This window comes from Schistocerca serialis, chromosome 5 (assembly GCF_023864345.2).
Source record: "Schistocerca serialis cubense isolate TAMUIC-IGC-003099 chromosome 5, iqSchSeri2.2, whole genome shotgun sequence".
NCBI classification, from domain to species: Eukaryota; Metazoa; Arthropoda; class Insecta; order Orthoptera; family Acrididae; genus Schistocerca; species Schistocerca serialis.
Window position 1 is genome coordinate 219588133 of NC_064642.1, and position 13489 is coordinate 219601621.

The 13489-nt window shown below is 39.8% G+C and overlaps 1 long non-coding RNA gene across 1 annotated transcript in view; it reads left to right on the forward strand.

Moving 5' to 3' along the window:
* Positions 1–413: 413 nt before the first annotated feature.
* The window catches only part of LOC126482330 (uncharacterized), a 54334-nt gene continuing 41258 nt past the window's right edge, over positions 414–13489 (forward strand). Inside the window, exon 1 of the long non-coding RNA XR_007587633.1 lies at positions 414–564. This is a non-coding gene — a long non-coding RNA (uncharacterized LOC126482330). The remainder of the gene's footprint in view (positions 565–13489) is intronic.

The following is a 13489-nucleotide window of genomic DNA, read 5'->3' on the forward strand; positions in this document are numbered from 1 at the left end:
GCTTCATTTAGGGTTTGCTGAAGCAGGGGGATACATAGTTCAACTGAACAACAGGACACTAATTCTAGTGAAAACGAAGAAATCGACGTACGCCAAACTTGTATTCCGTACTGCACTTTAGCAATACAGTTCGATTGAGGTTCGAGATACAACTCATATATTTGTGACGTGATATATTCTATGCAACCAATATTTTCCATCCATTTTTCCCTTTAATTTTCCAGAGAAATAATACGATACAAACACGCGATATCCTTAACGTGAAAATACTACTGGTTTTTACACATGTCAACTATATTTTTCGTCTCTCGTAATTCTTTGTTTCTGAACATTCTTGTCAGCTTTTTCATCTGTGTAATAAATGCTCTCTGGCCAATTCTGACGTCATTGGTCAAAGCCGACGGATTGTGTCCCCTGCTTCACTAGACCCGAAAATTACTACCGAAATCAGTCCATAAAATTTACAAATATTTATCCTAAAAATCTGGGAAATAAGAAAGTTTTGGAACATTAAACGTTAAACCAACTACCAAGAAAACTGACCGGCAAAAGAAAATACGCAAGGTACTAGTGCATTTTTGCGAGACCCACTGCGTAACACGCAGTTTTTTTTTTCAAAATTTCTTTTTCAGTTACTTTTGTAGATTTTTGTGACTATATTATACATGTATGTATCACAAGATGGCGAATTATTTTCATTGACTGGGCGCGTAGAAATCACTTATCAGTCTTCTGTTTCACCAGATGCGTAGTTTACTGCACTGAATTTCATGAACGAGCGCGACGTCATCTGTGGTTTGTTTACGTGTTGTGCGAGCCGTAATAGTAGTGAAGTTCGGCTGCACGCTGATTTACGTCTATGTACAGCTATGGTGAAATTAAGTTCACAGACCGAAACGATGGATAATTCATCCGACGAGGAAACAGCTGCTCATCCTATGCCTAATACAGAATAAGAAAACATTGCAGGTACTGATAACGCAGTTGCAGCGACTAGTGGTACTCAGTCGCAAGCGACATATGATAATATATGAACTGTGGTATCTGGTCCAGATTCCGCAAATGTACAAGGTCCAGACGTGTACCAACGTAACTATACTTATGACCCATTTCCTTTACAGTATTAATTCTCATTTTGAACCACTCACTTTGAACCTCACTTGAACCACAACAGCCACACATTATACACAAGTTTAGACTAATGTAAACAGATTTAATGTGACAACTTTTAACTCAGATAACAGCCCAAATTAATACACAGACAGGGAGCGCAACCACTCAAATGAACAAGCTAGACGTCATGTAAAAAACCTTACTGATATGCAGAATAAGCTGACAACACAATTAACGCAACTAAAAAGAGAGGCAGCGGATCAGCTAATAGAAGTAGTACGTGAAGATTTAAATTCCATGAATCAGGATATTGATCATTTAAAAACCACAGTTAAGGATGTGCCAGATCAGATACGTAAGTTAAATGAAAATTTCAATGCTATGAGTGTACAGAAAACTGAGCTCAATACAAAATGCAGGAAGCTGTAGATCAGGTTAAGGACATGACAAAACAGCAAAAACAGCAGTTTGAGGACTTTCTAGAAGAAAAAGACACACATATAAACCGTACTATAGAAACAGATTTAGAGAAATCAAAAAATAACACAATGGAACACGTATACACTACATCACAAAACACATCTGTAGTTAAACTGCGAACTAGCATAGGCCAGATAAAAGGAAACTTTGACACAGGACTTACCAGGATGGCAGAATCAAATAGTCGAGCAACTTAACAGGGAACTTAGTGCAATGAAAGAACGACACCAAGACACAGAAGAACAGCTTGACAATATACCCACAGGTAAGAGCGATAGTGCAATCAGTGACTATCCTACTCCGAATGTACTTGCGTGTTCACCAAATTATGAGATGTACGGCAACCAACGACACCATGATGAAGGAAGGAAACAGCAGATAGCTGAACCCACTTTGTCATCAGTTTGTTCGATGAGAGTCTTATAAAACACCGAAAATTTCAAGTGTTTATCCCTGAAAAGATGTCTGTGCATCTGGTAATTTTTATAAAGTCATTCAAAAATGTATTGCCTAAAACGTGATCAGAACAGCAAAAGATACAATATGTTACAGGTTACATCCAAAGCGATGGAAATGTCAGAAATTTGTCAGAAATTAGAACAGTTTGAAAACGCGTTTCTTTCGAAGTACTGATCACATGGCGTTCAAGAGAGATTAAGAAAAGCCCTATTCCACCCTGAACAATACAATCCAAAATTTGGATCATTGCAAAAGTATTTTGAGAAATATTTAAATAACACAAGGTTCTGGAACGAGCCAGTGACACACAATGGCGTCCACCACATTCTGAAAAGCTAAACTCCCGCTTAATAGTCGGGAAAAGCAAGTTAAACTACCCGAAAGCAATTTGAAGTATTTTCTGTCTTGGACTCTATTGACTTAATTAATGAAAATTCAAGACAGAGCCACACCAATCAAAATAATTTCCGTAGCAGTGGTGGCAACCAGCCTGCGCAGCGCCAGCCGCAGTACGGCGTCAACAAAGTAGCGTGGGCCGGTGAATCACAACCGGCTTTTGTCGATCCTGTCGCAGCAGCGCATTATGTCAGGCCCAAGTTCTGGAGGCAATTTTAGTAACAACTATAACCAAAATTTTAACCCAGGGTATAATGGGAAAAGAAAAAATGGTGACAGAAACTACTCTGGCTACTCCGGTAACCGGAAACGGAATAGAAACAATAACGGGAATCAGTGGGGTAACGCTTACAGTAATTTTCAGGCTCAATTTAGCAACAACACGACTGACTCACGAAGCGTGCAGTGGCAGTACCCGATTGGTAATCAGCCCTATCAGTCTCATTCGCAAAGTAGTATTACGCCTATGGTCTCAGGGCAGAATCATTATCGGAATGCGCAACAGAGGAACACGTCGGGAGTGAATATTATAGAAGTGACAAACGAAACACGTACAAATAGTAATAATGTGTAGTTACACTAACCGTGGCCTCATTATGCTCCCCCTTGTTGACCATGGATAGCTGTGGGGGCGATCCATGCTACCATGGTAGTAATTTCCTAAGGTATCAAGATGAAAAAAGGTGAGACAGGTATTGCTCTCTATTACAGAACAAGTTCAACGCCATAAGGAAACACTTTGACAAACAGCTTCATGGTGTTGCCAGATTTGTGTTTGGAGAAATGGAGTTATTTAAGACCCATGTGAAATCTTCTCTGTTAGCCAAGAAAAACGCTAAGTGGCAAATAAAGTACACTGGTCCATACTTTACTGTACATATTCCGCATGACGGATATTATATTTACTTCCGTATTCTCACGATGGTAAAATCAAAGGACTCTATGCACGCAGAGACTTGAGGAAATTCTACCATGTTTAAGTATCACACTTTACATTATCTACGCAAACGAGTGGAATAAGTAACCTATGGTAAAAAAAAAAAAGGAATACGGTTATGGTAAAGTAAGTATATTTGATGCAGCTACATGAATCGGAGCATTTCACTATCTTTGTTTACATTTGTGAGTAACTGTGGACACAATACAGAAGCAACCTAGGACATACACTTCAGTTGATGACTAGCCATGTTAGCACCAGGTGTAGTAAGAAGGTTTGACTGAATAGTTTATGATCACAGTGGTATTTTAGTTTTGAGTTTATGTACGAAGGATTCTGGAGTGACCAATTAGCACAGACCTCTGAACAAACTAGCTGTAAGTTTTCTTATGCCACTTGTGCATCAAGATTGTAAGGCACAAAGTAAGTAACAGAAAATATTGGACTCCCTAAGGTACAAAAGTATATGGTCACGCAAGTACACGTCATGTTGCAGAGAGAATTTCTTTATGATGTATCCACACCACAAGGCATATCTATGAATACATGGAGCAAAATGTGCGTGTTGTTTTTTTTTGTTTTTTTTTGTGTAATGGTGAAATGTTGAGGACAATATTATAGAAATGGAAGAGAATGTAGATGATGATGAAATGGGAGATACGATACTGCGTGAAGAGTTTGACAGAGCACTGAAAGACCTGAGCCGAAACAAGGCCCCGGGAGTAGACAACATTCCATTAGAACTACTGACGGCCTTGGGAGAGCCAGTCCTGACAAAACTCTACCATCTGGTGAGCAAGATGTGAGAGACAGGCGAAATACCCTCAGACTTCAAGAAGTATATAATAATTCCAATCCCAAAGAAAGCAGGTGCTGACAGATGTGAAAATTACCGAACTATCAGTTTAATAAGTCACAGATGCAAAATACTAACGCGAATTCTTTACAGACGAATTGAAAAACTGGTAGAAGCCGACCTCAGGGAAGATCAGTTTGGATTCCGCAGAAGTGTTGGAACACGTGAGGCAATACTAACCCTACGACTTACCTTAGAAGAAAGATTAAGGAAAGGCAAACCTACGTTTCTAGCATTTGTGGGCTTAGAGAAAGCTTTTGACAATGTTGACTGGAACACTCTCTTTCAAATTCTAAAGGTGGCAGGAGTAAAATACAGGGAGCGAAAGGCTATTTACAATTTGTACAGAAACCAGATGGCAGTTATAAGAGTCGAGGGGCATGAAAGGGAAGCAGTGGTTGGAAAAGGAGTGAGACAGGGTTGTAGCCTCTCCCCAATGTTATTCAATCTGTATATTGAGCAAGCAGTAAAGGAAACAAAAGAAAAATTCGGAGTAGGTATTACAATTCATGGAGAAGAAGTAAAAACTTTGAGGTTTGCCGATGGCATTGTAATTCTATCAGAGACAGCAAAGGACTTGGAAGAGCGGTTGAACGGAATGGACAGTGTCTTGAAAGGAGGATATATGATGAACATCAACAAAAGCAAAACGAGGATAATGGAATGTAGTCGAATTAAGTCGGGTGATGCTGAGGGAATTAGATTAGGAAATGAGACGCTTAAAGTAGTAAAGCAGTTTTGCTATTTGGGAAGAAAATAACTGATGAGGGTCGAAGTAGAGAAGATATAAAATGTAGACTGGCAATGGCAAGGAAAGCGTTTCTGAAGAAGAGAAATTTGTTAACATCGAGTATAAAAAAAATGGCTCTGAGCACTATGGGACTTAACATCTCTGGTCATCAGTCCCCTAGAACTTAGAACTACTTAAACCTAACTAACCTAAGGACATCACACATATCCATGCCCGAGGCAGGATTCGAACCTGCGACCGTAGCAGTCGTACGGTTCCGGACTGAGCGCCTAGAACAGCGAGACCACCGCGGCCGGCCATCGAATATAGATTTAAGTGTCAGGAAGTCGTTTCTGAAAGTATTTGTATGGAGTGTAGCCATGTATGGAAGTAAAACATGGACGATAAATAGTTTGGACAGGAAGATAATAGAAGCTTTCGAAATGTGGTGCTACGGAAGAATGCTGAAGATTAGATGGGTAGATCACATAAATAATGAGGAGGTGTGGAATAGAATTGGGGAGAAGAGGAGCTTGTGGCACAACTGGACTAGAAGAAGTGATCAGTTGGTAGGACATGTTCTGAGACATCGAGGGATCACCAATTTAGTATTGGAGGGCAGCGTGGAGGGTAAAAATCGTAGAGGGAGACCAAGAAATGAATACACTAAGCAGATTCAGAAGGAAGTAGGATGCAGTACGTATTGGGAGATGAAGAAACTTGCACAGGATAGGGTAGCATGGAGAGCTGCATCAAACCAGTCTCAGGACTAAAGACCACAACAACAACATGATGAAATGATTTCTGGCCGCTAATGAAAGTTTAGCGTAATATATATCATAGACGTGACAACCTATTCTAAGTAAAGTGCATCTGAACATACAACATATGAATAATAACTAGTGTGATGTTACTTAAATACAAATAATTTTCAATTTTATGCACACGTTAGAGTGCTAATACACTGCTGAGATACGATTTGTAAACTTTATCTGAGGCAAACTTGACACCATCTCTAATAATAATAATAATAATAATAATAATAATAATAATAATAATAATAATAATAGTAAAAAGAAATATGTATGGGGAAAGTTACGGGAAACTGACCGGCAGAGAAATTAGGTAATGCCGAAATAAACATAATTCTTTACAGGTTGCGTTCACTGAGAGGCTACGAGACTTAGCTGGCGATGAGAAGCAACTACGTTACACTAATGTCACTACAATTTACGGTCGACTTTATAAAATATTATCAAGATCACTGAAAAGTACACTACTTGACGTTCAGTAACATCAGAAATTTTTAATAATTTGTCTTTTCTTACATGAAAGTACTAAGAATCAATGTTGACTTTAGAAGAATGCATCACGTATTTTCTCTTACGTTTATAATATTTTATCGAACCTCAGTTGAAGATATTTTGTTGAAGAAGTGACGTAAGAAGTCACCTTCAATAAATAAATAAAAAAAGGAGGAAAATAGAAAAAAACTGTCCACATACAGTGATGCAATGATGGACACAGGAACATGAACGTACAAACACAGACACAAACTTACGAAGCAGTACATCGTACAGCAGCCAAGCTTCATTATCAATCTGTTGTTCGTTTTACCTTGCATTTTAATTTTCTATTTAAGTGTGAATTTAAGTATAGTGATTTGTTTATTTGTGTGTTTTTATTTCATTCTACTTGTTTTTTTATTTGTGTATCATTACTAACCCCCCTCCCCCCCAGTAATTCGCGAGTAGTTAATGCACTGATTTTGCCTCATTTGAAGACAATTTCTGCAAGCACTTTTGGTGCATTCATTATTTTGTATAGTCATTTCGATGTATAGGTGCATTTATAGCACAATACTGTTAGGGAAGTGCTGTTGTTCTCGAAAACGTGTTCTCTTATGCCCTGTGGAGATGTAAGATAGTATCGTGATCGCCAACTGTAGTACTAGAGGCACGTATTTTCTGTTGCGAGAGCACATTCCACTACCAACTTCTGTAATGAAATATTTTGAAGCAGTGTGCACAGAGATAAGGTTTTGAAAGAGGATACAGTAGCAAATAACGAACGTGGGCATAAACTACTAAAAACTAGCTAGTGTTCTCATAAGTTACACTTTTTTGAACGGTGAAAATGAACGGAACAGTGTATAGCTACCCAATGACAGTGAGTTATTCAGTGACAGATTTATTTAGTGACACGAGACTTATACGCATAGAAGCAAGTGAGGATAAGTTTTATACCACAAGCCTTCTACTTCGGAATAAATTAGAGTTGGTGAATCGAGGAAGCCTACTACGGTACGGGTGTTAGTGCACTAGGACACTGTGCCATTGGCAAGCTAAATAATAAAGCGAAGTACTTATCTTCGTGCAGTGAACGTAGGAAGTGCCCTGTGGTCCCTTCTCACAGCCAATGTGTACGACGAGTTGAAGCAGGTGCAGTAGTTTCGTTAATGCTGCGAACGCTGCACGAAACACTTCACTTCATAAAGATGTATTGACAGGCATGCAAGAATCGCTACCCGGCAGTGGGCGCGCGGCTACTGGCTTACAAACAGTGCGTAGCGTGCTGCTAGACTAATTGTTGCGTGTGTGGTTACTTGTAACTGACGCATCATTGACTGACAGCGTGATACAGGAGGACAATATGAATGGAAAGCAAAATCTACCTCCAAATGGACACTCACCATAGTGCAAAGAGATGTAGAGGCACGATTTCTTGACCCGCTAAATAAAGTCTTACCACTACAGCTCATGATACACGTCCCACGTTACGAAATAAAAACGACATCCATGTTCATTGAACTTCAGACAGACCAGCACCTCTGTTTATGTGTATGTTAGTGTTAAGAAGAGAACCACAATTGTAACTTTTTTATATCATAAGATGGCATTGTCCTGTATAAGTGTATAATCAGTTTGAATAAAACTTTCTTAAACTTTGCATGTGACTTTATTTTTTATTACTGTAAAAGTAAAGGTAGCTCCGCCCGCCCGGCTACCCGCACCGTCTAAAGCGCAGGTTCCCGAGCGGGAAGAGTGCCGGTCCCCGGCACGAATCCACCCGGCGCATTGGTGTCGAGGTCCGGTGTGTCGGCCGGACTGAGGATGGTGTTTAAGGCAGTTTTCCATCTAACTCAGCGAATGCGAGGTGGTTCCCCTCCTTATTCCTCCTCTGTTACACTACGTCGGCGATTGCTGTGCAAACAATGTCTCCACTTACGCGTACCATAATTACTATATCACGCAAACATCAGGCGCGCGAGCGCGTTAGACTAATACTTACTAATCTCTGTGAATTTTATTTGTTACGTGTTTATCTTGCCCATGATGAGACAACTACAAAACCCAGAAAGGAGATATACTGGGGTGGTATCAAATATATCCTGGTATAAAAGAGGCAGGCAGTGGCGCGCATAAGCAACTATAAGGAAGAATTTATCACACCACTCCAGATACCCTTGGGAACCCTACAGCCTGGATCGACACACCAAAATGTACGGCGTTATTGCGAATTTTTTAATTTTCAGGAAAAATGTAATTGCAGAATCATAGAAAAGACTTGTGAAATGTAATTTTACCGTCAATGTGCTACTGAAAATGGTATTTGTACACAGCAACAATGACGCTACAGACCCATCACAAAGAACTGAACTATGGATTTGTATAAAATATAATGTAATACTCATGTAGATGATGTAAAGGACGATGCAGTAATTTTTATGTGTAGTGTGTAAGGTAATGCATCTTTTGTGTAATCTAAAAGTGGTGATGAGAAATCCCTTAAAAGACACTAACAGTGCAATTCAAGTACGTGTGTTAAGTAGTGAAGGAATTACCAGTATGTAAAGTGGTTGGGCCCATTTCCTAGAATTTGACATTTCTTTGGACAATTCGCCCAAGGAGGGCAATATAAAGGAACCTAATAATCTTTTCTTATTGATAAACGTATAGAGAATTATTCGACTCTCATACCAAAGATTAACTTAAAAAGTTAATAACAGTGACGGACAAAAGAAGATTTACACTTTTCGTTTATTAGTTTCAGTAATAGTTACCTTTCGTTGCTCTCTTATCCTGGTGATAGTATGTATACACGAAGTGCTCTGTGATTAGAAATGAAATTATGCTAAAAAATGAAAGAAACTTCTGAAACAATACGATTTTCTCATTTACGGTACCACGGATCGCAGCTCTGGAAGATTATTATTATTATTATTATTATTATTACTTTAATTATGTATGGAGAATTTAGATGGAGGCGACGATCTTCACAACGCTGCTCAACAACAGAGGTACGTAAATGTGTTCATTTCTTTCCCTTCGTGACCACCAATGTCCGTTTCAATACTTAGGTCACCTTTGCCGTGACCTGAACCTGCAATCTTTCTTTTCATTTAATTACGATGTCCGATTTTTTTCTTTCTCAGGTAACTAAAATCATTTTAACCAAGTCTTTTTGGCCAGGCCACAGGGAATGATAGAACATACATACATCTATCCCGATTGTACGTTCGCATACAACTAAATGTGTACCAACGTAAGTATACTTATGACCCACTTCCTTCACAGTATTAATTCTCATTTTGAACCACTCACTCGCGAATGTACGTGCCCTCTTATTTCGTGTAGTCCGTTGGGTGTATTCCTTAATAATATTACTTATAATATTCAGTGGCTTAGTTTTTACAATTGACCTTTGCCCGTGTCGCAACGGCGCTTCACGCAAAATAATTATTACGCGACATTCATACTAACTCTTATTTCAAAATTACGACACCGGCTGACTAAGCTAACAATTTAACAGGGGGTTACACACTATATGACTACAGCTTTGTTCGCCACCATACATTTTGTTTCTCCACCATGACTTCGAGGTCTGTGTCAGGTGCTAAACCACATTAACACATTTCGATCCACTGGCTCTCACAGAAAGCTGGACATCACATATAGACCCTGGAATTTTGCACCATTGTGGAGCGTTTCCAAACAGCTACCCGAAAACGATGACATTTAATTGCATCTTTCACAGTGGCAGGGAAGCAGATGTCCAGGTGTTCTGTTTCAAAGAGACAAAGAGCAAGGATTCCTGACATTGTAGCCATCTATGCAATCACTGTTTTGGTGCTGGCCATCCCCGGAAGGTGTTGCTCCCACCAAGACTCTCTCCATCACAAACAAGTGGTATCGGTCAATCATTATGATTTGTGATAATCAACAGCACACCAGTGGACAGATTGAGTGGAAAAGAACACCATCGATATGCAGCAGTGTACTATAGTAATCGTCACAGTTGATAATGCGATCACTTTTACCAGTTTTTACGTTATTTCAACGCTTATCAGTTACACAGCAGCATGCTTCCGAACCATTCCTGCAGTACTTCATGTGTACCATATAGCAGATGGCAAATGTAGATTACTGTGCAGTATGTCCATTTACGGTTAATTGTCGAACATATACACCAAAGTATACCAGACATCATCCTATACCAATGCAGTTCATAACTATGGTTCACACCTATCACTAACTTAGAATCACTGCAGTTATGAAACTGGAGACTCGATTTATGTGCAAGCTGTGGCAGGGAAATTCAGTACTTTGCATTCACCTTCATTTGTCTAGAGGAGAGTGTTGAAATAGCTTTTACATCAATGGACATGATTAACCCTATGGGTTTCAAACCCTCTACTGACTGTGGTATGAAGCTGTTCGCTGTTACCGATTGCAGGTAGATAGCACTCTAAGTCTCACATACACAGAACATGTCAATTGCAAGTTATGCCACTTAGCTGACGCACCCTGAGAGAGCAACAGGGAAAAAATGGTTTATTGCATGATACATAACATGCAGCAATGTCTCCCTCTCTCTGGAATGCATCGTCAGCCTACCACTAAATCGTACCTCATTACAACCCCTCTCAACCGATCGCTCCTACTTTCTGTCATCCTTTAATGCAGATCCATGTCAGTTTGGATGCAGATGGTTCTCTTTCCCAGGAAAGCATCAAAGACAGCAAACAACCTGCATGTTGTCTAGAGGACGGCAGAATGCTATGGATGACCACCAAATGTAGAGCAATAAATTTATATATTTTGGGCCACAGGCCCAAGTATGACACCAAAGTTATCGGCAACCACCTTGTAGATTTTTATAAAGCATCCTTTGCTAAAAAGCGTTGTATTACCAGAATACAACTAAAGAATGCAGGACTGTGTTTAGGTGTTTTAAATCCTAACAAACATTTACGATGTGCTTCCCTGAACACTATACCAATCACAACCATGTGGTGTCAGCTGACACGTACCTTACACAACAGTTGCTGTGTGGTTTTCTAACAACACTTTACTGTACATCTATTGAGGTAATAGTGATAGGTGCAAATTGACTGCTGTCTTTGATCCTTTCCTGGTAAAGAGGATCATCTGCCTCCAAATTGACATGGATCTGCATTAAAGAATGATATAAATTAGATGGAGCGACTTTTTGAGAGGAGTTGTAATGACTAATGTTTTAATGGTAGACTGATGATGCATCTTAGAGAGATGGAAGTGTTGCTGAAGGTTATTTATCACACGTTTAACCATTTTTCCATTATTCCCTCGGGATGCACCAGTTGTGTGAATATCTTTTAGATGAACGAAGATGAATGCTAAGTACTCCATTTCTCTGCCACATCTTGGACATAAATTGAGTCTTCAGTTTCGTAACTGGAGTGATTCTAAGTTAGTGACAGGTGTTTATGAGGTACTGCAAACTTTATGTATATATTTGCTTGACAGTTGTCCCGTTAATGGAGTTAGTGCAGTATGGCATATAATTTCACATGTCAAATACTGCTGCTATGTGTTTGTTTCCTTGTAAGAGACATTTTCCATTGCTCACGATCATTTTATAGGACTGATGCGAGAACAGAATTTCTGAACCGTAATCAGATGTAAACTGTGGGCGTTATACACCTCTGGAAAGCTGTATTGTGCATGTATCACAAAGACTGTTTTTTCTTTGGTGTTAGAAGGAAGCAGTTTTATCATCATCAAGTTCATCACCACAGTGAGTGGGATAGAAAACATGAAGGATGGGTGTATTTCGGATGTTGGATATATATGCCCTGCATTAGATGATTAATTGTGTTGCACTCTGCATGATTAACATTTCAGAAACTACATGTCTTAAACATTATAGTAAGTACAGAACTGTATAGCCTTAGGAGTGCATGTGTTTATGTTCTATGACCATTTCTCTCTTGCCAATACCTTCTGCATGCTGATCCCAGACACTAGAGCAACAGAATGAGATTTTCACTCTGCAGCGGAGTGTGCACTGATATGAAACTTCCTGGCAGATTAAAACTGTGTGCCCGACCGAGACTCGAACTCGGGACCTTTGCCTTTCGCAGGCAAACCGGGCGTGAGTCGTGCTTCGGTAGCTCAGTTGGTAGAGCACTTACCCGCGAAAGGCAAATGTCCCGAGTTCGAGTCTCGGTCGGGCACACAGTTTTAATCTGCCAGGAAGTTTCACTAGAGCAACACTTTAGAATTGATAGCACAGATGTTTTACACAAAATGTTTCAAACTCCATCTGAGTGGAACTCCATCATGCATAAACCACACATTTCTTCTTAACTGTGTGTTATATCACCACAACACTCCCATGTGTACTAACACCGTAAAGGGTGCTAACCTCCTCGACATGCGCGCATCTGGAGAGATCTTGCAAACTTGGATGGGTGCCACGAGGAGGATGTGTGCAGAATAGTCTTCCCTGACCAGCAGTTATGAAGTAAGCTTGCTCTCTTCCATCACTAGATGTTGAATGTAATGGTATAGGTACCCTTCTACTTTTGATCAGCCACAAACAATCTCTGACAGTGTTGTAGGGAGGGATGTGCAGAATTCTTTCAATCTCCAACTTTATCATAAGAATGCGAGAACGCTGTAAGTCTCATCCAAATAGGAAAAGATGGGCAATCGTAACTGTAACTTTCATATGATGACGAAAGTGCTAGAAGTATATAGCTAACCTAACTGCTTTGGTATAGGATGTCTGGTACACACTGGTGTAAAGGTTCATCAAGAATTAATGACGAATGGGCATACTGCACAGTGATGTATCTACATTCACAATCTACTGTATGGTACACACAAAGTGGTGGAGGGATGCTGTATGGTACACACAAAGTGGTGGAGGGATGGTTTGTGATGACACAAAAATTGAGAAGCATGCTGCTGTCACGTTGGTCAACATTAAAATTATGGAAAAACTGATCACACTATCGCTTATTACAGTACACTGCCCCATAATGATGGCGTTTTTTCCACCCCATTCATCCACTGGTATGTTGTTGATCATCACATATTGATTGACTGATACCATTTCTTTGTGATGAAGAGCGTCTTGGTGTGAGCAACACCTTCCAGGGATGGCCAGCACGGAAACAGTGATCGCACACTTGGCTGCAGTATAAGGAAACAATGCTCTTGGTCTCTTCGAAACAGAACACCTGGACATC